Source organism: Sarcophilus harrisii, chromosome 2 (genome assembly GCF_902635505.1).
Source record: "Sarcophilus harrisii chromosome 2, mSarHar1.11, whole genome shotgun sequence".
NCBI classification, from domain to species: Eukaryota; Metazoa; Chordata; class Mammalia; order Dasyuromorphia; family Dasyuridae; genus Sarcophilus; species Sarcophilus harrisii.
Genome location: NC_045427.1, coordinates 142253508 through 142281312, shown reverse-complemented (window position 1 = coordinate 142281312; position 27805 = coordinate 142253508). Strand labels below are relative to the sequence as shown.

Sequence of the window (27805 nt, the reverse complement as noted above, 5' to 3'; positions counted from 1 at the left end):
CATCTTTCCAATTGTCTAAGGTCTTACTTATTTCTCAAGGTTCAGCTCAAGTACAATTCTCATGTCCTCTCCTTTCTCCAACATCCTCTACAATAACTGAGAGTTAACCCCTCTTCCTCCCCAGTTTTGCATTGTTTTTTTAATTTAGCATTTGTCTTTCTGCAAACTATCTGCTGAGTTGCAATTGATGGTCAAGAACAATGTCTACTTTTAGTCACCACAAAGAATTGTCAAAGATTGAACCCAATTGATTACGTGATTGAACCTGCTCAGTAAACAAATACTTCCCAAAACTTTTTGAGTGCATTTATAAAGTTTTTGCATTTTTAAAACTTAAAATTTTTGGAACATCCCATGTATGTCACAGTAAATGTGAAATAATCAGTCTCTCTATCTTCATAAGTTTGAGTGTTTTTGTTAATGGTTTTATACCAATGTACATTTTTACCTAATTGTATAAAACTGGGAAGTTTGCAGAGATGAGAAGTAAAGTAAAATTTAACAACTGAGACTGAGAATGAAATAAATATCAGTGATTAGATTTCTAGCAGCAAATACCAAATATAGAAGCAACACTAGTATGACAATATATGTCTCCACTTGAAGTTTGCTTCTAGTTATAGCCATAACTATCATTAAATGAGTGGGGCTTTGCTTTAGCCTTTTGGGATAGCTGATCGAGGTGACATTTTTGGGATGGGATGGGGAAATAGGGGATGCAGTTCCAACTGTTTGACCACTGTCCCTCTCAATCTTCCCACCCTGGACAGCTCCCTCACCCAGGGTCTTAATGTTTGGTGCCTTTCTCCCAGTAGTTCCCTCATCCCAACCCCACTGGGGATGAAGATTTTTTCTTGGTGTGACCATACTGATAGTCTGATTATCCACTGTCCCATAGTCCTGCTTTGAGAACTCTTTTTGCTCTGGAAAAATTCTAGTTAGAACTTTTACTTCAAGCAATTTTGAGATATACTGTGTATTAATTATCATTTTTAGAAGAGAAAATTTCATGGTTCTGGCAAAATTATAAACTAACAACAGAATTCTCAAATATTTTAAGTGAGAATGTAAAGTTATTCTTTTGAATAGTTACATAAGTAAAAGCAAAAATAAAAATCACGATGAAATATCTTACAAGGTGAGATGTTATCTAATATTTTCCCAATCATCAGGCACTTTTTACCATTTTTATTATGAGTTTGACTAACATCAACAAACATTTCCTTATACCAAGGAAGAGAAAAAGAATTTATTTAACATGAAACCATGAGCATCAATTGAATATAGCTTGGTTTTTTAAAAGCATATGATAAATCTCATGTGGCAATTCCAATCTTATTCTTACTTGTCTGCATCTCTTTTTGAACTTCCTTCTGTTCTTTTCTGTGTATTTTATAAATGTTTGATTGATGTTCACTTCATTCTCTAGGGGGTAGGCAGTTCCATCATTTCCCCCCAAATAAACAAACAAACAAAAAAAAACTCTTGTAACAAGTAACAATAACTAAGAAAACAGAGTCACCCTCACTCTGTACTTCTAGAGTTTCATCATTTATCAACAGAAGGAAAAATGGTTCATCATTAGTGTTCTGAAGTGATTTGTTGCATTGATAATTGTTAAGTATTCTAAAGTTCTTTTCTTTTACAATATTGTAAATGTTATAGTTATTTACAATAGTGTATAAATTGTTTTGGGAGTTCTGCTTACCTTACTCTGCAGTGCTTCATACAAGTTTTCCCAGGTTTTTCTGAATTAGTACTTTTCATCTTTTTTTTTAAAACAGGGCAATGGTATTCATTTACGTTCATATTTCTGATTTGCTAAATCATTCCTAAATTAGTGGGCACCATTGTTTCAAATTTATTGTTAAGACAACAACAACAAAAAATACCATTATACATATTTTTTAACCTATGAATCCTTTGTTTCTGTGATCTCTCTGGTACATAAGCTAAGTAATGGTAGTGTTGCTGAGTAAACGGGTATAGAGGTTTAGTGACTTTGGGGATATAGTTCAAAATTGCTTTTTATAGCAGCTGGGACAATTCATAACTCCACCAGCACTATATTATTGAGTCAGCTCTCTCATGACTTCTGAATTATCATTTTCCTTTTATGATAAGACATTGATAGCCAATGAACATATCTTTCTCATTGTGATAGTTTAAAAATCATCTTAGAGGGACAGCTAGGTGGAGCAGTGGATAGAACCCCAGCCCTGAAGTTAGGAGGAATTGAGTTCAAATCTGACCTCAGATACTTAACACTTCCTAGCTGTGTGACCTTTGCAAGTCACTCAACTCCAATTGCCTTAGCACACACACACACAAAATCATCTTAGAATAGTTTACTATAAGGTTCCTATCAAAATTTTCTTAAAAAAAAAAAAAGGTTCTTCCTCTATACAATATTTGAGCACTACTATTTTAGTTGTTTCATATATTAAAGTCCTGTCTCCTAACTAGAGTGTTTTTAAAAACTCCTTGAATTCAGGAACTGTTTCTAATAATGCTGCAATCTGTCCCCAAAGCTCATGGGTATGAAACTCTCTCTCTTCATTAATGGAAATCGGTTTTCTCAGAGCAGAAGAGAGAGATTCAATCTCTTTAGTTTCGTAGAGCTCTTCTGGCTTCCAGCTTTGAGAAAAAAGATGGACAATGCTCAAGGTAAATTTAGATTGCTAAAGGGATAAAAAGACTGGCAAAAAGAAAAAAAATAGGAGCTCTCTCTCAGTCTCTGTCTTTCAAATATATGTTTGTCTTCCTATATTTATATATACACATCTATACATTATATATGTTATATATATAAGCATATTGTATATACATATGTAAACATTTATATATACATGTATACAACTGTGGGTTGTATGGTATGTATATATGTATGTGTGTATGTATATAAATGTATATATATGCCACACACATTAGAAAGTCCACAGTTTCTAAGTAGTGGGGGCATTGTAGGTACTCACTTGTTGACTGACTGATAGTATCTCCCTTTTGTTCTTCACTAGAAAGTAGAAAAGAGAGCCTATCTGATTGAATCAATCCTGTCTTTCACTGAATTGCATGAAGATCACTTGACTAACTCTGGCAGGAATATGAAGTCTTTCTGTCGAGGAAGAGTGTTATATATTTGCTGCTCCTTTCATTCTCTCTTACCCAGTCTTTACCTCTTGTGACCAATCCTCTACATTTGTGAGGCTGCTGGTAAATGTTAGGAGTGCCGTTTGTGGTCATGGGGCAGAGCAAAGGTGGCTAACCCATATGGGGATTGAACCCATGACCCTGGCTTCATTAGCCATGTGCTTTAACCATATGAGCTAACTAGCCACAGACGCCACTATTAAACACTTAATGAATCCCTATAATGTAGAAGACACATTAGGGCACTGGAACAAAATGTTACTGCTATTTTTTTCCTATGAGGGGTGTTATATACTTGGAGAATGGAGGAACAATCTCATAAAAAAGCGGACTTACGGGCACCATGGCAATAACATTTTCAACAAATCTTAGCAAAATGCTCAAGTCTGTGAAACATATAGAATTTGTAATTTTGAGTCTGCCTTTTAAATCATGTAATAATATGAAGGGGTCTGGGAAGGGGAGATAGGACTTCAATGAATGTGATTTCAAGGATGGAGACTTTTGCTGTTAATATTCAGCTCCTAACATCAGTATGGAAAATAGGAAAAAGAATAAAGAAAGTAGCATTATCTTCATATTGTCTTTTTAAAATTCAGTCTCATCTAGTTTAAATTGTTTTAGGCCATTGAACTAGATTTCTAAACAAACAGATATCTAGCAGCAACAGCAACAGAAAATGTTATCTTTTCTTCACAGTAGTTTTAGTGCAATGAAAAATTTTGTGCTAGAAGTCCAAGAACTTGGGTTTGAATCTCAGCTTTCCCACTTATTACCCAGATGCCCCCTGACTTGTAATTTGTAAAATGAAGATGACCCCATCTAACCATTCCAGTTCTATAGCAATAGTCTAAGGACTCTTTTGTCTTAGGAACAATCTTTACATGGTATTTTAGTAGCTTTTTTTCTGTTTTAATCAAATACTTGTTTAAATAAAGGGCACAGTTCTGCTGCCATTCATCTAGAATCAGCACATCATGAGTTCATTGCCATTATTTATTTGTTTGTTTGAATTTTTGGCATCCAGTCCACAATTTTACATAAACTATGGCACCCAAAGAGTTGGAGTCTGGGCTCTTTCTAAGTTGGATACCTGGCATCTCTCAAGAAAATAAAATTATAGCCTAGGACTGCAGTGTTTCTGTTCTCAGTATATTTCTATCGAGGGAACAGCAGACACTGTAAGAACCGTCAGACTGGTATTGCTTTTTCTTCAAGAACACAGGATTGTAATCTTTTGAAGGGTTTTGTACTGCTTTCACAAAGGCCCTTTAAAAAAAAAAAATGGGCCTTCCAACAGTGATCTACTTAGAAGACAGTGTCATTGTTTCTCACTAAAAGTAGTGGGGGAAGAAAATGAAGCTTTTCAGGATATTTAAAACTGACTCCTGATTTATATTCTACCTTCATGCCTTCAGTTTGAAGCCCTGGAAATGCTGTGATTTTTCTATGTTCCTGAAGCTAGAGATGGATGAAGACCAAAGATATGCCAGCATTCTGAGTTAACGAGATTCTCCCTCTTCACCTTTTCCACCATTTCCTCTCATCCAAACTCTGACTTAACATGTGTTTCCTTCTGGGAGGGGGAGCTAGTCAAGCTATCCTGTATGGAGACAGGAAGTTAACCAGCTCCCTCAGTGCCAACGGACAATACCATATATAGCTTTAATGAAATAGAGTAGGGGCCCCTGCTAACCCCAAATTATAGAGAGGATAAAAGAAACCCACAACCTCATGAGGTTAGGCTGTTTTTCCCTGAACTATTGTCTATATAAATCAAGGGTGCCCAAGAGACCAGTATAGAGAGGTGTACACAGCAAAGACAGCCTCTACCTTATAAACAGAACAGAGACTTCATGTGAAGTTCATTTATAAGTCATTGGTTTGAAACTTAGAATTCATTTTCACTCAGAAATAAGGATATACTTGATGGTTGAGTTTCTAAATCATCCCAGAAAAAGATATTCAACTCATAATGGACCTGAAGTATATCATTGTTCATTTCACCAATATCTATCACAACACTTCTCTGGTTATATTGCTTCTCTAAAAAATGCAGGTTTTGGAATCTTACTGCTAAATTCTCATCCATCTTTGAATGTCATTTTAAACAGGAGAGGTACCTAGGATTAGAAATGGTAAATGTTCATCTGATTTTCAAAAAAAAAAAAAAGAATTGGGTGGCTGGGAAGAGAATGAAGTCTCTCTTTATTCAAAAACTACAGTTCCATAAACTTGAATTTTGATCCTAGCTCTTATTATTTAAGAACTCTCTAACAGAAATTTCGAAAAGGAAGTAATGATGATAAAATCCATCATGATAGCATCATCAAGAGCAGGTCATAGCCGAGTAACTTCATTTCTTTTCTTCTTAGCCTTGCTAGGTGAATGAAATGCTAGAGATATAATTTATCTAGATTTTAGCAAATTATTTAGGAAAATTTCTCATCATATTCTAGTGGGGGATTGAAGGGCCTATATGATAGTGTGAATATTTTAAACTGGTTGAATAGTCTAATTCAAATATTAGATATTAATGTTCAGTGTAATCTTGGAGGGAGTTTACCCATGGAGTGCCCCAGGAAACTTGGCTTACTCTTATGTTATTCATTTGTTATCTTGTGTTATTTATTTTAAACAGTGAATTGGATAAAGTCATGGAAGACATGTTAATCACATTTGAACATCCCACAAAGGTGGGAATAATAGTAATATTTATATAGCACTTAACTATGTATCATGTTCTGTGCTAAGTGCTTTGTAATTATGATCTTGTCTGATCCTCACAAGAATCTGGAAAGTAGGTGCTATCATTATCCCCATTTTACACATGAGGAAATAGAAGGAAATAGAGCTCATACAATTAGAATAACACACTGAATGAAAAAATTAATATCCACCTCACCCCAAAAAATGGCAGCTATAAAACAGCACACCAAACTAAGTAAGGTGCAATTAAATAGGTGTAAATGATGTAGGAGTATTAATAAGTAAATCAGTTTTATTAAACTTGGGCTCAAAATAAAAATCCTCCTTAGAAGGCCAAGGTCATGAGAGTCATGACTAGACAGGTGTTCTTCTGAATATATTGAGCATTTTAATGAAGAACAAGCTTTACTTGAATTGGTAGGGTGATGGAGAAGTCCTAAAAGCTAATTCATTAATGGACTGTATTAAGAAAATTTTCATTTCTAGAGTTAGGGATGTAATAATAGTCTTGCTCAAACTTGATCAGATCACATCTGAATTATTACAATCAGTTTGTTTAGGATAAACGTTGATCAGCTGGATCTTCTAGAGGAAGATGACTAGACTAATGAAGGATGTTGAGATTATTCTATCTGATAATCAGTTGAAGGGCTGAGGAAGAGAAACTTAAGAGGCTTAGGGTTATGTGATAGTTGTCTGAGTATTTAACAACTTATCACCTATAGCAAGGATAGACTTGTTCTTCTTGGCTTTCAAGGACAAAAGTGGTTAAAAGTTATAAAGATACAAAGTAAGCAAAATTTTCTAACCATTAGTTACATTACCCAGAAGCTAGTAGTTTGTCTCTTCCTAAAGATCATAAAGTAGAGTGCCAGACCTAAAGTCAGGAAGTTCCATTTGAGTTCAAATCTGGTCCCAGATTTTTTTTTTTTTATCAGTTACGGCACCTTAGGCAAGTCAGTGAATCCTATTTGCCTCAATTTCCTCATCTGTAAAATGAGCAGGGGAAGGAAATGGCAAATCACTCCAGCATTTCTGCCAAACCTCAAATGGGATTATAAAGAGTCAGAATCAGACACAACTGAAACACACACACACACACACACACAAAACTACTTGGCAAATATCCGTGTTCAGGAATGGCCGGTATTCTAGACAGTCTCTGGTGGTCATTCCAGCTCCTAAGTTCAATGACTTAATTTGGTCTATCAACCATGTAGTACATTATTTCAAAGGGCAAACATTTTGACTTCCAAATCAGGAAACCAAAAGCCCTTTCTCAAAAGCAGGGTGGGCAGATCTCCCGCAGCCGCAGTAACTCTGTTAACAGCAGCTTGACAATGGGGATAGAGGTCTCTGACTAGGAGTATAGGCAGATACATTCAGGCATCAATACTTTGTAAAATATGCTTGTATAAGAGCTGATATTTCACTACTTTTCAGTAAGAGAAAGCAACTTAGTGTCAAGTACTCCTAGGATACTATGAAATAGTGAAATAGAATAGGTACCTCCATGGGAGGAGTGGGGAGGGGGGACGGTGTAGGAATCAAGGACCTAGGTTCAAATATTGACTCTGCCACTTACCAGGTAGATGATCTTGGGGAAGTGACTCAATTCTCATTACCTCATTCCTGGGCTATTGCTATATGTATTAGTTGGTTTCCCTGCCTTGTTCCTTGCCGTTCCACTCCATTTCTTTTTAGCTATCAAAGAGATTTTCCTAAAGTATAGGTCTTTCTCACTGTGACTAAAAGTATGTTCCTTTCACTCTTCTTCATTAGATTTCAGGGCTTCCTATGACCTCCAAGACCAAATACAACATTCCTCTGACTTTAAAGCACTACACAACCTGATCCCATCCTACTTTGCCAATGTTTATACTTTTTACCTCTCTCCATCTATCCTATAATCCAGCAACATTGGTCTTCTTAATGTTCCTTGAATGTCACACCCCATTTCCCAGCTATTTGCCTTTTCAAAGGTTATTGTCCGTGATCTCCTTCCTTACCTCTTCATACTGGCTTCTATGGATTTATTCAAATCCCACATTTTGCCTTTTGTAAGAGACCTTTTCTGCTACTTTTACTCTACTTTCCTCTGAGATTAATTGGTACTGTATAAATCTTGTATATCAGAGATAAGAATCTCCAACTCTTTGTGGCTCCATTTGGACTTTTCTTGATATCTTCACAAATACTTCACATTAGATACGGTAAACTTTAAAACTATATAAATATCCATTGTTGTTATTATTCACTTAACCCTGTTTGCCTCAGTTTCCTCATCTGTATTTTGAGCTGGAGAAAGAAATGACAACTCCAGTATCTTTGCTAAGAAAATCCCAAATTAGGTCACACATTCTCAGACATAACTAATCAACTAAATAACAACAACAAAGAATACTGGCTTTGGGATTAGAAGAAGCCAGAAGTCCAAGTCTACTTTAGAAAGTAAGAGATCCATAAATCCTGACCTAATAACATTGGCACTGACCAGTAGCAATTCCAATAGTAGAAAATAGCAGCAAGTGGAAAGATACATAGAAAGCCTGGGAGGAAAAGAGTAGAGAAAGTGGGAACCCACCAAAACAGCTTGACCACAATTGAAAAATATAGCCTCAAAGATTCAAAGGGACCCAGATTTCTCTTTTCCTCTCATTATTAATTCTTGTGGGTATTTTTGACATTTTACAAATAAACATCTCCACCCTAGTTCTTCTTTGATGCCTCATTCTGGCCTGGGGGTGACCCTAAGTATTCAGAGACTATGCCTACAATTACAAATTTTAGCAGACCTTACCAAGCTGAGAAAGCACTGTATATAAGTCCATTGACAAACTACATGACTGACACAGAGACTTAGCTAAGTTCAGAGAGGTTTATCACCAGGGTAGCCAAAGGAGGATGGACTTTTGGTTACAAGAACTCTCAAAGACTATCTACTAAATTTAAGAGAAATTATCATCTGTATCAGTATAAGGAATGTCCACATCAATCTACTTGGCATATAGGAAGTGCTTAACAAATAAATATCTGTTGACTGATTGACCAATGATAGTCTAGAAACTTGAATTATTAAAATATGTATTTTCAAAAATATAGCCTCTTCTCTCTGTCTCTGTCAGTCTGTGTCTCTGTCTGTGTGTCTCACTCTCTGTCTCAATCTGTCTCTCTGTCTGTGGCTCTGTCTCTCTGTCTGGGTCTCTCTCTGTCTCTCTCTTCCTCCCTCTCTTTCTCTGTCTGTCTGTTTCTCTCTGTGTCTTTCTCTTCTTTTCCCTCTCTCTCTCCCCCTCTTTCCCCAGATTAGATATCCATAGATTTATAGAATTCAGGGCTGGAAAGAACCTTAGTAGCTAATCAATCAGATAATCAACAGACAATTATTGAAGGTTTTCTATTTTTCATGCTCCTATTTGGGTATAGAAACACAAAGGATGAAACAATTCTAATTCTTCCATTTTACCTAGGAAGTATAGCTAGTTAGCCAACTAAGTAGCTAGCTAGATATAGTTGTGGGCAGGATAAATATAAGAGAACAAACTCAGTGTAAGTAAATAAAAAATAATTTAAGGAAGAAAGGCACTAGCTGGTGGGGAAGTCAGCAATTTTCATATAGAAGATGGTTCTTGAGTTGTGATCTTCTCTAGTACCTGTCCTCAAGGGGATTACATTCTACTGGGATGTGACAGATCCAATGCCAAAGCCAGGGCTTTCCCCCCTGTTTAGATAAAGGCATAAAAGACATGTTAACCACATTTGAATATCACACAGAGGTGGGAAGAATAATACCACTGCTTCTTCCAAGGTAAATGTAACTTCATTTTCTAGTGAGTGAATAGAACCCCTGAATTCAGTCTTTACTTCATGGTTAACAAAAAAAAAAAAAAAAAAAAAAAAAAAGTGTGGAGGGGGAGTAATGAGGTCAAATAAGGGCATTTAGAACAGAGTGAATTCTCATCTCTCAAGCTAAAGTAGTGCTTTCTTCTTCACTTTCTTTTTTTTTTCTTTCTCTCCTCCCTTCTCCCTCCTAACACCCCTCCCCCCCATTAGAAGGAAGCTGATTGTATTTATTAGGGCAGACAGCACAGTATGTTGTCTTCTTTCCTTGACTGGCTCTATCTTGTCTGCCTGCAGTTAGGGTGCTTGATGTGGTAGCTTTTATTAAATGCTTGTTTCAAGAATGACATCAGTAGTCAATCAGATAAAGCAAGGCCATGAAAAATAATTACCTGCCAGAGAGAAAGAGCATACACAAGTGGATTGTACACACACGTGTGCGTTCTCTCCCTCCCTTCCCTCCCCCTCTCTGTCTCTATTTCTCTCTCACACACACATACACTCTCTCTCTCTCTCTCTCTCTCACACACACACACACACACACACACACACTCTTCCTTTTTTTCATGCCAGTGAAAGAAATTAAATACACTTGTTGAATAAAAAACCCAGCCATGAATCCTTTCATTCCAATTACCAAACCAGTAGAGCCTAAAAACAGTGGCTCAGTGTCATAGCATCTTTCAAAAGAGAATTGGTTTTGGCTTCCTAGACATATTTTCTCCTGAAATGGTCATGGAGGGGGCCACTGGATTGTGCCATCAAAGCTTGATTCCTTAGGGATGCTACCCACTGAAAGAACAAAACAGCCCTTTCCAGCTTTTTGATTCAATCTGTTGTAGTTCTGGACTGTACACTAATAAAAGATGGCATTGCCAGTTGAAGAGAGGCTTGTTTCTCCAAGGGCCAAAGAAAATCTAGTCAAGGGGGTAAAAAGGAGGGGAAAAAAAGACCAACACTAACAACAAAATCTAACCCTTATACTTTCCACCCCAAAACTGACAAATTTGACTTGTCACATGCAAGTTCAACTTGTGGACAATTCACTAAAGACTGATAATCTCCATAGCAACTGCTACATCACATGATTTACACATAAGCGCTTTCTCGAGAGAGCAGCTTTCCTCAAAACCATTTTCTGGCAAATGCACAATGTCAGAAATTAAACAGGAGCCCGATTGTGACCTTGGCTGTGTAATTTGCCAACAATTAAAAAATAATAATAATTAAATGACTCCTCTCCCCCCAGACTTGTATTTCTTCCTCAAAAAGAGAAAATTCACCAAGATATGCATACCCCCATGTAGACATCAGGAGTTATTTTAAAAAGGTCTCAGGAGTGAGTACGGTATGATATAGCTGTGTATGACCTTCCTCCTTTCTCCCCTCTTGGCTGATGGACTATATCTTCAAGAAACTCTTCCAATTATGGATTTGTGGATAAACGAATGGGAATTTTCTCTAATCTCCTCTCTTAAAAATGCCATCAGTTTCTAACCTGGCCAAAGGGAGAGTTTCCCTAAGAATGCTATCTTTCTAATTAATGTTCTAACTTTCAACCTTTTCAACCCCTGGAATACAAATCTCTCCCCCCATTATTTTACAACTGGCCAAGATTCTCTTTCACAGAACACTTTTGTTTGTGAGACCAAGAATTCCATTTTCTACCTTCCTTGAGACAGATTTCTTTTTTTAGCTGATTTGAACTCTAGGTGTTTGGAAGCTGAGTTTCTAAAGGTGGCCTAAAAAGTATAGATATTTACTGAGCTTGCAGGGCAAGTAGTCTTTGGTTTGCTGAAAAGTGCTTGAGCTATAGACTGTGAGTGGCTGGACAAAGGTTTATTGCCCTCTCACTGAGTTACGCCCAGGTATGTTCAGCAGGCACTGAAATTTATAGCCACCTTTCAAGAAAAGATAAACACACTTTTGACAACCTGCATATCAGCCCCTGGAAATCTATCCCTGGTGCTTTCAGGACAGCTTAACCGGAGCTTGGCTGAATTGTTAATACTTGATCCTGCACAGGGCAAAGTTAGCTGCATTGTCCCCAGGCTAATGAACATTTCGATCCAAATACAAGGATTGCAGACATCCTCTTTGTGCTGTTCTTTCCCCTCCTCTGAAACAGATAGGTACAGAGCAGCTCTTTGTGAATTGCTTCCTTTTAAGAGTGTGTTAGTGCTGACTCAGCGACTTGGAGACTGCTCTAATGAACTGGATTTGTCCTTGCTAGTTGACTTGAAAGACTGAAAATATAATAACTCCAAACCAAGTGGATTTAAAAAAAAAACATATATTATTATTATAATTATTGTCCTCTCAGAACATTTATTGGAAGGAGAGAGGGAGGAAAGAAGGAAGGGAGGGAGGGAGGGAGGGAGAGAGAAAGAAGAAGAGAAAGGAGGGGAAGGGAGGGGAAAGGGAAGGGGGAGGAATGAAGGAAGGGAGGGAGAGAAAGGGGGAAAGAGGGAAGGGAAGGGGGAGGCAGAGGGGAATTTGACTGACTAAGGGAGTCACATTTTGTATAAGAGTTTAAAGCTCCTGGACCAGTATTCAAAATATTCAATAGAATTGGGCTAAAAAGAAGGAACTTTGATTTTAAACACCAAAAACTTCCTTGGACTGGATCCCTCTTACAAAAATAGTTGACTTTTCCCTTAAAAATCTCTTTGCTAGGAACAATTAGATTTACTTCTCAGATTTTTAACTTGAACTGCATAGCACCATGGGCTTTTGATGTGTCACTGAAGCTAAACAATGGCCAAAGCTTGCCCTAAGCAAAATTGTGAAATAAACAGTTTGTCTTATGTGCTTTTTGTTCCTCCTTCTGACACCCTTTCATAATATTCATTATCCCTGGGCATGTCCTCTTCTTCACTTTCCTTCTATACCCATACCACCATAAAAATCTACTTTCAGAGAAAGATTTTGATTAATTCATTGATAGTAATTTTAAATGCATAAACACAAGGAATTAATCTCGAATTGTTGAATTTCAGATATCATGGAGTAGATAAAAAGACATATTTGAGAGCATCCAAAAAGTACTGGCCCCTTTTAAGCCTTAATAGCAACAAGGACATAATAACCCAGTAGATATACATACCTGTATACATATGTTCATATAAATATACACTCAGATGTAAATATGTGTGTACACAGGTGTGTGTGTATACATTTATCCTAGGATGTTGACATATATATGCATATATTTGATATATATCCTAGACATAGATAATCTTTGTATATATTATGTGTATATACACACATATACTAGTAGTATATGTTTTTCCTACTAACTATATATATCAATCTGGATCAAAACTTCTTAAACTGTGAGTCTTGACCACATTTAGGGTCATGTAATTGAATGTAGGGCTTACAAAAAAAATTGGCTACAGTAAAAGGTATCAAATATTCTACCAATATTTAATTCTTTATGTAAAAATAAATAAGCACATACATTTCATTAATATGCAAATTTGCTTTTATCTTTAGTAAATGGTAAAAAATTATATATATAATCAATGAATTGTTTTATAATAAATTTCTTTGTGATTTATTATCAATAAATGTGTAATTTGCATACTTAGGTTATATATCTATATACCCAAAATCATGTAAAAATTTCTCTGGTGAAAAGGGGTAGTGAGTGGGAAAAGTTTAAGAAGCTCTGTTCTAGATGTGTCTAGATATTACTATACATGAAGTAGTGAAAATAGCCAAGGACCATTTTGTATGTTTCTATATTTGCTTCATGTATTAATATGACCAAAGAATCTATCATTTAGAAGCTGGCCTCTGGGTGATACTGTTCTTTGCTGTAAGATGGACTAGTTTCCAGAAAGTAGATGTAGCCTTTTGCAGGTACCATGTTGGAAATGTTTTCTAGCATGGTAAAAACTGCCTTTTCTTGCAGATGAGCTCATTATATCAGGTAGATTTTGCTTCAACTTTTCTTTGTTACAAGGAAAGATTCATTTGGAAAGGGTATCATGGGAAATTGTACTAATGGGGAAAGAAAAGATATAAATAAGAGTTTTAGACCCCATATAAGAGGCATGCCTATGGTCCACATTTTCAAATTTTTATTTTTTTTAATTTATGAAATAAAATAAACATTTTCATAAGATGGTATGATAAAACATTATTGCACGTGAAACTGCAAATGTTATGTATAATTTGTTATTCCTTTTAAATAGACAACAGTTATAGAGTAAATTTCTTTTTTTTTTCTTTTCTGCCCTGCCCTAGAGATGGCCACCATTAGACATATATATATATATATATATACATATATATATATATATACACATACACATAAACAAACATGTACATATAGGTATATATGTACTATATATACTTCTGTTTATCAGTTCTTTCTCTGGATTCAGAGTGTCTTTCCTCATCTGTCCTTTATAATTAATTTGGGTATTTATAGTAGTCAAAATCTGATCAAAATCATTTTTAAACCAATATTGCTGTTAATGTAAAAAATATTTTCTTGGTTCTGCTCATTTTACTTTTCATTATTTCATACAAGTCTTTCCATTTTTCAAATATATCAAATTTATAATAAGAAGTTGGAATATAAATTTTAAGAAAACAAGAAAGATAAGGAGTCAGCTTATGAAGACCTTTAAAAGCCAAGTAGGATTTTATATTTGATCTTGGAAGCAATAGGGAGTTAGCATAGTTAACAGAATGGGGCTAGAGTGTATGTTTGTAGTGGGATGGGGGGAGGGGGTTGAGGGACAAAGACAGGCCTGATTTGCACTTTAAAATGAATTATTATTGGATTAGAGAATGAAGTGGGATGGGCAGGGACTTAAAACAGCGAGACTAACCAGAAAAGTATTATAAATAGTACAGGCATGAGATGATAAAGTCCTATACCATAGTAGTAATAGTGTCAGAGGAAAGAAAGAGAAATATAAGGGAGATGTTATAATGGTAGAAATGGTAGCTGAACTTGGACAATTGATTGGATATAGGGGAGGAGGGATGAAAGTAAGTGAAAAGTTGAGCTTAGCTAGGTTGCAATCCCGGTATAAAAGGAGAATGATGCCAGTATTGGGGAAGTTAGGAAGATGAGGAATGGGGGGGGGGGGGGAATATGAGTTCCATTTTAAACATGTTGAGTTTAAGATGTCTTCAAACCATCCAGTTTAAGACGTGCCATAGACAATTGTAGATATGAGATTGGACATCAGTAAGATTTAGGGTTGGACAAATAGATGTGACAGTTATCTGGATAGAGATGACTATTGAAACCACTGGAACTGGATTATTATCAATAAACACTTATTAGGAGCCGGATATAACTACTCATACTTTAAGTACAATTCTAATTTTTTAAGCTGATGTTTATAGAGAGTTTCAAGGTCTATTCGATGTTCTCTTTTCTTTTTATAATAACGTTTTATTTTTTCAAAAAACATACAAAGATAGCTTTCAACATTCACCTTTGCAAAATCTTGTGTTCCACATTTTTCTTACTCCTTCTCCTCCTCCCTCTTCTCCTAGCAAGTAATCCAATATAGGTTAAATGTGTGCAATTCTTCTAAACGTATTTCCACATTTATCATGCTGCACAAGAAAAATCAGATCAAAAAGGCAAAAAAAAAAAAATTAGAGAAAAAACCAAACAAGCAAAAACAATAACAACAAAAATGAAAATACAATGTTGTGATTCACATTCAGTCCCTATAGTCTTCTCTCTGGATGCAGGTGCTCTCTCCATCACAAGTCTATTGGAATTGGCCTGAATCACCTCATTGTTGAAAAGAGTCATGTCCATCATCATTGACCATCACATAGTCTTGTTGTTGCTGTGTATAATGATCTGGTTCTGCTCATATCACTCAGCATCAGTTCATGTAAGTCTCTCCAGGCCTCTTTGAAATCATCCTGGTGATAATTTACAGAACAATAATATTCCATAACATTCATATACCATAATTTATTCAGTCATTCGCCAATTGATAGGTGACCATTCATTTTCCAGTTTCTAGCCATTACAAAAAGGGCTGCCACAAATATTTTTGCATATGTGAGTCCCTTTCCCTCCTTTTAAGATCTCTTTGGGATATAAGCCCAATAGAGACACTGCTGGATCAGAGGGTATGCACAGTTTGATAAATTTTTGAGCATAATTCCAAATTGCTCTCCAGAACGGTTGGATCCATTCACAACTCCATCAACAATGTACCAGTATCCCAGTTTTCCCACATCCCCTCCAACATTTATCATTGTCTTTTCCTACCTCAGAATTATCTTCTAGCATTTCTCTGATCAATAGTGATTTAGAGCATTTTTTCATATGACTAGAAATGGCTTTAATTTCTTCATCTGAAAATTGTTCATATCTTTTGAACGTTTATCAATTGCAGAATGACTTGTATTTTTATAAATTTGAGTCAGTTCTCTACATATTTTAGAAATGAGGTTTTTTTTCAGATCCGTTAGATGTAAAAATTTTCCCCATTTTTCTGCTTCCTTTCTAATTTTGGCTGCAGTGCTCTCTTTACAACAATAGTATATAGTATCATCATCATCATAATTATACAGAGATAAAAGCCAGTGCTCAGTGGGGTTGTCAGGCTCATCTTTACTCTTACACAGGTAGGAAATGTTAGAAACAGGATTCATACTCAGCCCTTCAGACTTTTCCCTTCCCCCTGCACCTCTGTAGCTAAGATATCTCATTTTGCAGGCCACAGAAGATTAGAAATAGCAAATTAGAAGCAGTTGGGAAGAGAGGCTGTTAAAGGCCCTCAGACACAATTGAAAAGTGCAACATCAAGGGAAGATGATACAGTAAAACTATAAAATGCAAACATAAGAACTGATAAAGTTCAGCTTTCTGGGGCCAGTCAGCAAATTGGCAAATGACCATAGAATTTCAGTTCCTCCTGAAGAATTTATTAGTTTCTGGCCCAGAATATGACCATGGCTCATCAAGAAAAGATTAGGTTATTTTTTGTTCTCTGTCTGAGTAGGTAGATAGTAGGTAGAGAAGTTTCTAGAAAAATCTGTCAAATATGGTCAAAACAAATAAAATTTGGTGATTAAAATGATGTTTTAATCATCTGGAAAATTATTTAATGTGAAACAACTTGCTGCCTAATTTTATTAAGTAAAGAAGAAGCAAATGTACTTGAGAAAGTTAGAAAACAATTTTTTAAAAATAATACTAATGGTGTTTGCTTTGTTTGTGAAGAAGAGCAGTAATTTTGGTTTAGTATCGCTGTAGGGAAGAAGAGTGAAAAAAGCTTTGGACTTGTTTTCAAAAGAACCTGGTTTCAAGTCCTGGTTCTGTCATTTATTAGCTGTGTGACTTCTGGTAAGCCACTTTTCATCCCCAAGCCATGTTTTCTTCTGACAAAATAGGAATAAAAATACTTCCAATGCTTATCTCTCATGTTTTTTGAGGATCAATTGAGATAAAACACCATCCAACCAGGAAAACATTGTCAAAGTGTCATTTTTCTTTAGGTTTATTAGAAAGAAATGAAAAAAATGTGAAATTCAAGAGGCAGAACTGAGTGGGAACAGAACAACAAGGTGAAGAATGAGACAGTAGGTCTGGAAATATAGAGAGCTAAAGAAGAGGGATCAACAATTTTAGTGTCAAGTTAGTACTCCTGTGATACTGGTTACTAGTAGGGATTAAAATCTATGTTAACTTGGTATACAAAGTTAAAAATTTTAAATTTCAGAAAAAAATGAAAGCATGAAATAAACAAAAAGACAGCTAAGGCAAAACCTCCATGAAACTTTTCTTGACCCTTCCAACTATTAATGATCTACACCCAAACTACTTGTATTTGAACTAATTTGTATTTATGTTGACATGTGTATATGTACATGCATAAACATGTCACATGTCATGTGTGTATTTGTGTATATATTTATCTCTCCATTACAGTATAAATTCCTTGGAAGTAGGGATTTCTTTATTCCTTAATTTGATATCCCCAATGCCTAGCATAATGTCTGGCACATTGTAGATGTTTAGTAAATACTTGTGCATTCATTGATTTTTAAAAAAAAGTATACACCTTTCCATCAAAAAATATATTAGATATCAAGGAGAAATGATCTTATTTTATCCCTTGGTTCAATTTTTTTTCAACTCTCTCCTATCTATTTTTATCTGACACAATCCTTCTTTCATTAACACCTCCTTACCTTGCAAACTTCTTGGCACAGTTTACAACTCAGTGAGCTGAACAATCATGAGTAATTCTCAGAATTACCTCTTTCTAGTTTCCTGTACTGGTTTTCAATCAATTCACAAGGTACCTTTAAAAATGGCACTCACCAAACTCTGGATTTATGGCTTTCCACAAAACCCATTTACAAATTGTTCCAACAGGCACTTATCCTTAACATTGGCCAGGCGGCAGCAGTTTGAGGGGGGAAAAAAAACTTAATTGACTGAACATCAGCTTGCATTCACTGACATAAATTAAGCCTGTTTGGGGATACAGAATCCACACTGGCCAACCGTATTGCCCAACAGCATTCTTGGGTAATATAGGTTTGTCTCCATTGGCAATGAAAATGAGGAATCACTTTCAATATTTCAAACTGAGTGTTAATCCCTTCAGCCCTGACTGTGAACTAGAACTCTGTCTGGTCTGTGCCCTTGCATTAACTTTAAAAACTGAAGCTGTTATCCAGACACTCAGATCAGAAAGGCATAAGCCCAGGTGAAATGTTCATCATTGGTCCTGATATAATGAGTGAAGCATTTTCACTAATTACTACTCTGTGTTCAGTTGTAAGAAATCCAATTTTAATATCTCAAAAGATTATATTTTTCTTACAAATTTTTATGTATTTGATCAGTCTAGACCATGTCATGAAATGCAATAAGGAAGATTATTAAGTATGGTACGTTAGGGAGCAGGTCATATATTGAAACTAAATTTCAGCGCAGAAAATCGACTTTTCATGCTAAAATGAAATGGTCACTCCAGTTCCCACTCTAGTAGAAGAAAGTGCCTAATTTTTCCTCTTCTCCAAATCAAAAGAAATGTATTGTTAATAAATGTATTGTTAAAAATAGCCCGCCCACCCCATTTTTTGGATCTAAGAACAACTTATTCTTTATCACCTATTCAGGTATTTTCTACATTAATGGACTATCTATAACAACCCAGGCTGTATTTGAGTTGTAATGAAAAGAGCCTTTGGCTGGGAGTTGGAGACTTGGATTCTAGGCCCAGCTTTGTTTCCAATTAACTGTGTGCCCTTTGGCAAATGACTGCAATTCCCTGGGCCACATCTGTTAAAATTAGAGAATTGGACTACATTGAAAATCTCTTCCAAAGGTAAAATTTTGAACCCTCTAAGACCTCTTCTTTCCCCTGTCGAGTCAAGCCCTGGATTCTAAACTTTCAATTAAAGCAGGATTGGAGGATGGATTGAAAGGTAGAGGGATGGAAGCTCTAGTTCTGAAGTCAGGAAGACTCATCTTTCTCAGGTACTTACTAGCTGTGTGATCCTGAGCAAGTTACTTTACCCTACTTGCCTCAGTTTCCTCATCTGTAAAATAAGATGGAGAAGGAAAAGGGAAAGAGCTCTAGTAACTCTGCCAAGAAAAGCCCAACTGAAGCAATTAAACAAAATATTGTATATGATTGCTATCCCTGGCTAAATTTAAATCCCTGGTTGCTGTCCAAAGACAAATCTAAATGGCCTGGCTGTTGTTTGGTGTTATCATAATGCCTTTTCTCTGCAACAGCACAGATAATTGAGAACAGAATATATAGAACATTTGAAACTTTAATGCATTATATAAGACTTATAATGAAACTTACATATGACCTGAAATTATAATGTTTTAAGGTTAAACTGGGGGGAAAGAAAGGAGATTGCTTTTCATTGAAAATTGATGTTCTTGAAGTAAAGTCTTGCCCAACTCACTTCTCCAGCAGGAAGCAGTCAGACTTTTGGAACTGGTGTCTGGGTAGGCGGTTCCTCTCAGACAAACTAGAAAACAGAAAGATTGGCTGAAACCTGTCATTATTATCCTACGAGGAGATGTGCTACGTGATCTTAGTATGTAAGCTCAACACCAATAATTAGCATGCTAAATCATGGCTCTTTGGCCTCTGAATGCACTTTTTGTATGCTCAAGTGTATAATGCATGTATCTGTTGCTCTGGGAGTTTGCACTTCAGGCTGAAAAATAAATCCGAGATATGAAGACTTAATTTGAAAGGAAAGATATAGAAAAAATACCAAGCCCTCTACTTTTCCTCCATTTCTCTCTGTTCTTTTTTCTCCCTTTTTTCTCTCCTGGATGCATCATGGTTTCTTAATCTGAGAAGGAAAAAGTTAGGACAGAGATTATTTTAGTTGAAACTAACTTCCCTATTCATAGAATCTACCTGGCAAGCAAGAGTGAAGGGAGCATTCCCAGTGACTAAATTGTAGCATCCTCAATACTTCAATGACTTTACTTTAGCAAATGTGGGTTATCCCTTCACTGATAGAAATTATCAGTATTCCTTCAGCTTTGTCTTTGAGAACTGCAACAGTGAGCAAAATATTTATCACCCTGAGGTCAGCAGGACTAGAATTAGTTCTTTATCCTGTGGTTGAAGGCTTTTCAATTTTGTGGCTTCAAGAGATTGTGTTGTGATGGGGAGGGGTGAGCAATGATCTTCAGGAATCTAAAATCACTTCCACATCACGATGGGGAATCTGAGGAGTCAGTCAAGAAGCAGCCTCCTCATGTCCCCAAAAACCTTTCCTTCCTATCACCCTCTGTTTGAGTGTGGGCTTGAAAATAAAGTAAGTCAGCAGAGTAGTCAGTAAACAAAAGAGTTGAAAAGGATACAGTTCTGCCCTAACTCCCCAAAGTTAACCTACGAAGTGGAGAGACAGCTTTCAAATCTTAAAATAAAAAGAAATGAAAGCAAAGTCTCAAATTTCTTTGTGTTTGTGTTCTTAACTTGCTCCAGCAAATTTAACTTTAGATATATTTTTATTGTTGTTGAGTAGTTTTGGTTGTAGCTGACACTTGGAATAATCCTATTTGAGGTTTTCTTGATGGAAATATTGCCATTTCTTTCTCCATTTCATTTTGCACATGAGGAAACTGAGGCAAACAAGGTTAAGTTACTGTCCCAGACTTTTACACTTAGTAAGTGTCTGAGTCTTCCTGAGTCCAGACCTGGCCTACACCACCTTGCTGTCATTCTAGATGCTGCCTCTTCCATGAAGACTTCTCTAATTCCTCTACTCAGAAATGTGCTCTTCCCCCATTCCTGAATCTCATTTTTGTGTTTCTTTATTCCTGTACAATTAATTGTATCTTGCACCTTCCATTTTGTAACTTTCCCATAACAATTTCAATATATCATGGGTCGGAATAAGAAATTAAATGGGAATTTTTTGGGGGGAGAGTTCAGAAGCTATTAGACAACACATGAAGGCCAGTAGAGGACACAGAAAAAGTTTGGAAACTCAGAAATGCATAAAATATATGTATAACATCATATAATATCAATATATTTTATTTTTAATGCCATAATAATTCAGATTTCTTCTCTGATATAAGGGAAGGCTAAAACATTTTGTATGAACTTTCCAGATTGCAGGAATGCTGTGCCCCTGAACCTTGAGATACGGAAGGAATACTTGTAGTAAAGTTATGTATATGTCTTTCCCCTTTACCTCATTGCATGCTCCTTGAAAGAGAGGGCGAAATGCTCTTTTTTCAATTCTGAATTCCTAATATCTAATATGATGTCTTGCATATGTCAAGAGCCTGTGACTTGCTTGCTCTAATAACTTTCCCTCCCCCTTTATATCTTACTAAATAATCCTTAGAAAGATGGCCAAGACTCAGAGACACTAAACAGACTTACCTCTTGTCACATAGGTAGCCAATGTCAGGTAAGAGGATTTTAACTTGATTCTTCTTGACTCCAAATTCAGCACCATGTCCTCTATGCTATATTGCCTTTGATTATTGGCAATCAATACAAAGGGCTTTATTTAAACCCACATTTTACTAAAAGGCATTTTCTGTTTTTTGGTGGTTTAAAAGTTATGAGATAAAATATTTCCTAGCTATTTCTTTATTAGTCATTTTTCACTCATGCCTTTTGAAATACTACCTGTGACAATGAGTAAGTCCCTTCTGGCCTTGAGATTCAATTTCTTCAATAGTAAAATGAAGGAATTGAGCTAGATGAATTCTGGGACTTTTCTCTCTCTCGAATGATGATCCCATGATCCTAAGAATTTACAAAATCCAGTCTATTTCATGGCAGAAGGGAGGGGAGGAGGAAGAATACTGCTAGATTCTCCAGTGAGAGCAATGGTTAAACAAAGCTATGATCTAATTTGATATTTACAAAGAGTATCCCATCCCACATTAGAAGATATGAACACTTTGGAAATGATTCTGAGCACAAAAGAGTTGCAATCTTCTCAAATGGTATCAAATACTTCTTATTTTTAACTAAAAAACAAAAACCAAATCATTTTCATCCATAGAATGAGCCCATTAAGTCACTGTTCTCGGTTTTCAAAATGGATGAGGATTTAGGTCCAGCAAGGAAGATTTATTGGGCAGTGGAATTTGTCTTCCTATTTTAATGAATAGCTAGATAATTTACTCCAGTGCTCATAAAAGCCAAGACCTAGCCCCGTGCTCATGATAATCTTTTTTTTTTAATTCTTTTTGAAAATCTGTAGAACATATTAGACCCTCTGTTTTTTTATTATGAATTAAATCATTTGGTACTAGCAGTATTCTGGCCCATGGAGAATTGCAAACTGTAAATCTTGAGACAGTATGCTCGCCAGTTTTAACCAGTCTCTCTTAGCTTACTCTGTCTATCCCTCTGTAGGGCTGTACTGAAGAGACAGACTTTTGGTGTTTTATAATGAAGTATGCACTATGGAGATCTTTTAAAATGGCATGTCTATAGGCCTTTAAAACCAAGGTAAAAAATAGTCCTGTAAATCCCAAAAGCTTACCAAACAGGGACATGTCAAAGAATGCCTGGTATATAATAATATATTGGTTACAAAGTCCTTGGTTATAGGGAATAGCTTCCATAATTGCTTTCAGCAGTGACTAAAAATAGACTCATTGACAATATCACAAAAAAAAAAAATTATGTATAAAAATCACCTGGGCCATGCCAAAAATCCTTAAAGAAGATCACAGATCTCCTTCCTTGTCCTCATTTCTGGAAGATTGTGCTTAGCTCAACTAAAAGGCAGGGAGTGAAAAAAAATCACAAAAAATAATATAGGGAGCCAATTTCAGCCAAAAATAATGATTTTTAAGTATGACCATGTACAATATTCACTTTGCAGCACAGTGACCTAGGATTGAAAGGAATCAAGACATAGTGTTTAAATCATCCTTCTGCCTCCAGGCAAAACAATATCTAGATTATCCCAATCTCATCTGTAAGTAAAGACAGTTCGTAGTTTTCATCTCAATTTAGCCTCATTAAAATCTTCACTCTCCTTAAATATATATTTGTTGTGTGTAAGACCCCTGACTAAATTCTTAGACCCACATTTCATCCTATTATGGAGGAGACCCTGGGTTCTCAACAATTGTACCATTAAAGTATAAATTCTCATGGGTTCTACCAAGATGGAAAAGCTTTCACCATGTTCTTGATGGCACTAAATTTGACTGAGGCCTAGATTGGGGAAGTCTACAGAAACTTAATCATGAAGATATGGGCCATCAGGTAATAGACTTTGGGTTATTGGGTTGTTTTTTTGTATTGTTTTTTCCTTATTTGGGGGTTTTGGTGTTTGGGTTTTTAGCAAATCTTGAAGACTGGCTGTTAAGGAGGCTTGGGCAGGCTATGACTTCTGTAAAATCTATGAGGGTTTAGCAAGTGCTTATTATGAGGCAGACACTTCTAAGAGATGGATATACAAAGACAAAAATTAAACAGCCCTTGATCTCAAAAACTTATATCCTGAGATGGAATAGGGGTGGAATGACACGTACTTAAAGCCTGGGGTTGGATTTGTGATTTCATCAATGTAGGGAATGCCTGGATGATGGAGGTCTTTCTATCAATAGAGGTCAGAACCTTCTGTAAATTATCTTCCACCTGATACACTACCTCACACCTGCACTATTACCATTGATAGTTGATATCCCTGCCTCCATCTCTCTCCATTTCAATCTATCTTCCCCTTAGTTGCCAAAGTCATTTTTCCAGAGTATGTGGGTCTAGTCATGTCATATATTCCCAGCCCTAATCCCTCTGTTCAATAAATTTCAGTGACTATAATCTTCAAAACCAAATATTAAATATCCATTGCTCTTACATATACTTCCCTTCATATATTCTATGATTCAGTAATATTGGCCTTCTTGTTGTTTCTCCCAATCTGTATTCTATCTCCCAATAGCTTTTCAATAGCCTTTTCTCATCCCTAATATTCTGTTCTTCCTCACTTTCAGGCTTCTTGTAATATTCAATTCAAATCTAATCTTTATCATTAGGCCTTTGATCTCAGCACAATTCTTCTTCTCTTTCCTCATCCCACCTCACACCAGTCCTTTTCATCTGAGATTGATTACTTTCCATTTATCTATTTATGAGAGAGTTAGACAGAGAGACAGAGAGATATTCCTACATTTTAGGGACATGTTTTGTCCATTATAATCTGAGCTTCTTAAGAATTTTGTTTTTGAAGTTCAATCATTTTTTAGTTGCATCCAATTCTTTATGACCCCATTTGGGGGTTTCTTGACAAAGATATTGGGATAGTTTCACATTTCCTTTTCTAGCTCATTTCATAGATAAGTTCACCGAAGCAGGCAAGGTTAAATGACTTGTCCATGATTACACTGCTAGTCTAAGGCAGGATTTGAGCTCAGGAAGATGAGTCTTCTTGACTCCAGGCCCAGTAGTACCTACCTCCACTTCAGCATCTTGCTGCCCAGGTCTTGAAAGTAGGGACCATGTTTCTGCTTATTGCATACTACTTTAATAGATATTTGTTAAATGACTGATTGGAAGATTTGGAGAAAGAAGAGGAAATCTGGAATAGTTATTGTGGAAATTAGACCAAAGAATCTGAGGAATAAGAAGATTGCCTTACGAACGTCCAATTCAATCCAAATCAAGGCCACCATAAAAATAATTGGAATGGATACAACTAGCACAATTGTATGAGTTTCTTCACTTCCATCAGCAGTATATAAGGTAGAATAAGAGAAGAAGAATAGGGGAAGAAGAGAGTATCCTAGGGTTGGGTTTTGGCAACGCATGAGTAGCAATATAACAGGGAAGCAAAAAATTCAAGAGTGTAGAGTAATTTAATGCTAAATTTTTTCACTAAGAGGTGAGATTGAAAGGGAAGAGATTATATGCAGAGAAGCAATGATATCCTGATAAAGGGGTAATATCAACAACTACCACCATTTATAAAGCAACAAATATTATCTCACTTGATCCTCACAACAATCTTGGGAAGTGGGAGCCAAATACTGAGGGATGGAGGGATTTGAAGTCCCAATGAAGACAAAGACCAGATTAATGAATAATGTACTGTAGCAAAAATGATCTAATAAGATAAAGGAATTTTAATTATTAAGCATAGAAGTGAACTATTTTGGGGGAATGTCAAGATCAAAGATGTAACCATCCCATGTATGGCTGTAGTGGAATAGAGGAATATGTGATAACACTTGAGCAAATTGATAAACTGGGAGATTACTCAAGAGAACCTCAATATGTAATGTTAAAGTTCCCTAATATAAGAGCATGAGTTTGGATGGAGAAAGAGACTATGAATCAAGCTTTGCATTCAATGAAGAAGGAGGGAGGATTTCTTAGGGGTCAATAGATAATAATCACCAGAATTTGAACTGGGAAATATATCTGGTTGAAGTGAATCTTGATGGAAGGAGACATTGCTGAGAAGGTAGATTCTGGAAATGGCAATGAGGATCAAGTAGGAGTCTAATTCTTCTATTGGGATCAGTTTGTCAGGAATAAAGAGATACTATTAAGAAAATGGGGATAGTCCTAGAAAGATTGATAAAGGTGGGGGTGGAGTTAGGGGAGGTTCAGATCTTTGTCATAGAAGCCAAAAAAGGAAAAAAAAAATCTAAAATAAAAGGAAAACGTGAAGGGAATATCCATTGCTATGAAACAGGCTTAGTACAGTATCATATATGTAAAAGGTACTTAATAAATATTTATTGGTTGATAGTTATTTTGAAGTATCAGTACTTGTAGGGTATATTCTGTTTATAATATATGCTGTCAATGTTGTTGCTGTTGTTCAGTCATATTTGATTCTGTGATCCCATTTTGGATTTTCTTGGCAAAGACACTGGAATGTTTTGCCTTTTCTTTTTCCAACTCATTTTACAGATAAGGAAACTGAGGCAAGCAGGGTTAAATGACTTCCTCATGGTCACATAGCTAAATCTGAAGGTGGATTTGAACTCTTGAATATGGAATCCTGGAAAAGTCCAAGCCCAGTGTGTTCTACCCACTATACCACCTAACTATCCTATGTACTGGGAATATGAAGATTTAAAAATCTCTCCTGGATAGTTCATATCTGGAGTATTATGTTCTGTTCCCCACATTTAATGGATTTTTAAAACTGGAGAAAATTCAGAGAATGGCAATTGCCTCTGATGCTATATGAGAATTGATTGAAGTAAATAGGGAGGGATGTTTACTTTAGAGAAAAGAAGGGGAGGGCAGGAGAAGGGACTATTTTCAAGTATTTGAAAGGCTGTCAAGTAAGAGAGAGAATTAGACTTGTTCTTAGTACTGGGTGGCAGTACTAAAAGCAATAGGTGGGAGGTACCAAATTTAGAGCCAAATATAGGCTTGACATTAACAAAAAACTTCCAGTAGTGAGACATGTCCATCCAAAAGTAAAATGGCATGCCTCAAGAGGCCATTGCTTTCCACTCATTAGAGATCTTCAGTCAAGGGCTTAACTACCTGCAATGGAATGTTATGGAGAGAATTTTTTCAGCTAAAAATCATAAAGCATCCTGGCTCTAGAGACAGCAAAGATGTCAGAGGCTACCCAGTTCAACGTATTCATTTTATAGAAGAGGAAACTGAAACACATGGAGGTTAAATGACTTGTCCAAGATTATATAGTTTTATTTATCAAAGGTGGAATTTAAGGCTATCTCCTATTCCTCCAGAATTCGTGTCATTTCCAAGGTACTATACCATGTTTGAACTTAATGAATAAAAATCTTTTTTAATGCTGAAATTCTGGAATAGTTTGAAAAGATATCACCCCTCCCCTTGAGTAGTTCCAACCTTATAAGAGACTGGTGGGAGATTTATAATATAAGAGTGGAGGTTTTAACTTGGCTCCAATAAATATAATTTCAGAAGGTCTAGACATCTGTATTAAACTAACCAATTAACATAATGTATATTAAGGGAGAATAAAATCTTAATGATTTTTAAAAAATCATAAAGGCTTTGGGATCATTGGATGGAAATAAATGACAACATCAAGAAAATATTATGTGATTGGCTGAAAAAATCCAATAATATGATGATAAAATTAAGTCTCTTCATATTGCATAATCCAGCAACAAGTCAGTTGAGTGATAATTAAATGTAGGAGGGAAGGATTCCCAATAGGGAACTGCCATGAAGTTAGGAGTGGGGAGAGAAGGAACAGGTTTCTTTCTCCTATCCCTCCATCCCCTTCTTTTTCCCCCATCTTATCCATCCCCAGTTAACCATCTGATAATAATCTTGTAAACTTCAAAAGATTAGGAGAATTGGAGTTCTCATTAATAACAATGTCCACCAGAGTCAGAAGAAGCAGTAGCTGATAGCAGTGTCTACATTAGAATCTAAGATATTGAGATCAAATTAGACATAGCGAGGAAAGGTAATTTCAAGATTCTCTCTTTGATTCTCAGAGCCCATCAAAAGAGTTATTCCTAAGGTAAACATGATGAAGATCCATAAAGGGGGAAAAAAAGAATTTCCAGTAAACAGGATTTTAGGTATACCCTTAGGCCAATTCTACTACTTTAATTTGAGCACCTTTACCAGTATATGCAAAGAGAAATCAATCAATCAGAAAACAT

The 27805-nt window shown here is 36.0% G+C and overlaps 1 long non-coding RNA gene across 2 annotated transcripts in view; it reads left to right on the top strand.

Moving 5' to 3' along the window:
* Window positions 1–27805, top strand: part of LOC116421439 — a 635315-nt gene that overhangs the window by 587994 nt on the left and 19516 nt on the right. Inside the window, exon 12 of one of the 2 annotated variants that reach the window (XR_004231802.1) lies at window positions 18829–19201. The exons of the other annotated variant lie outside the window; for it this stretch is intronic. This is a non-coding gene — a long non-coding RNA (uncharacterized LOC116421439). Of the gene's footprint in view, window positions 1–18828; window positions 19202–27805 lie in introns of those variants that run through there. 2 annotated transcript variants of the gene reach the window in all.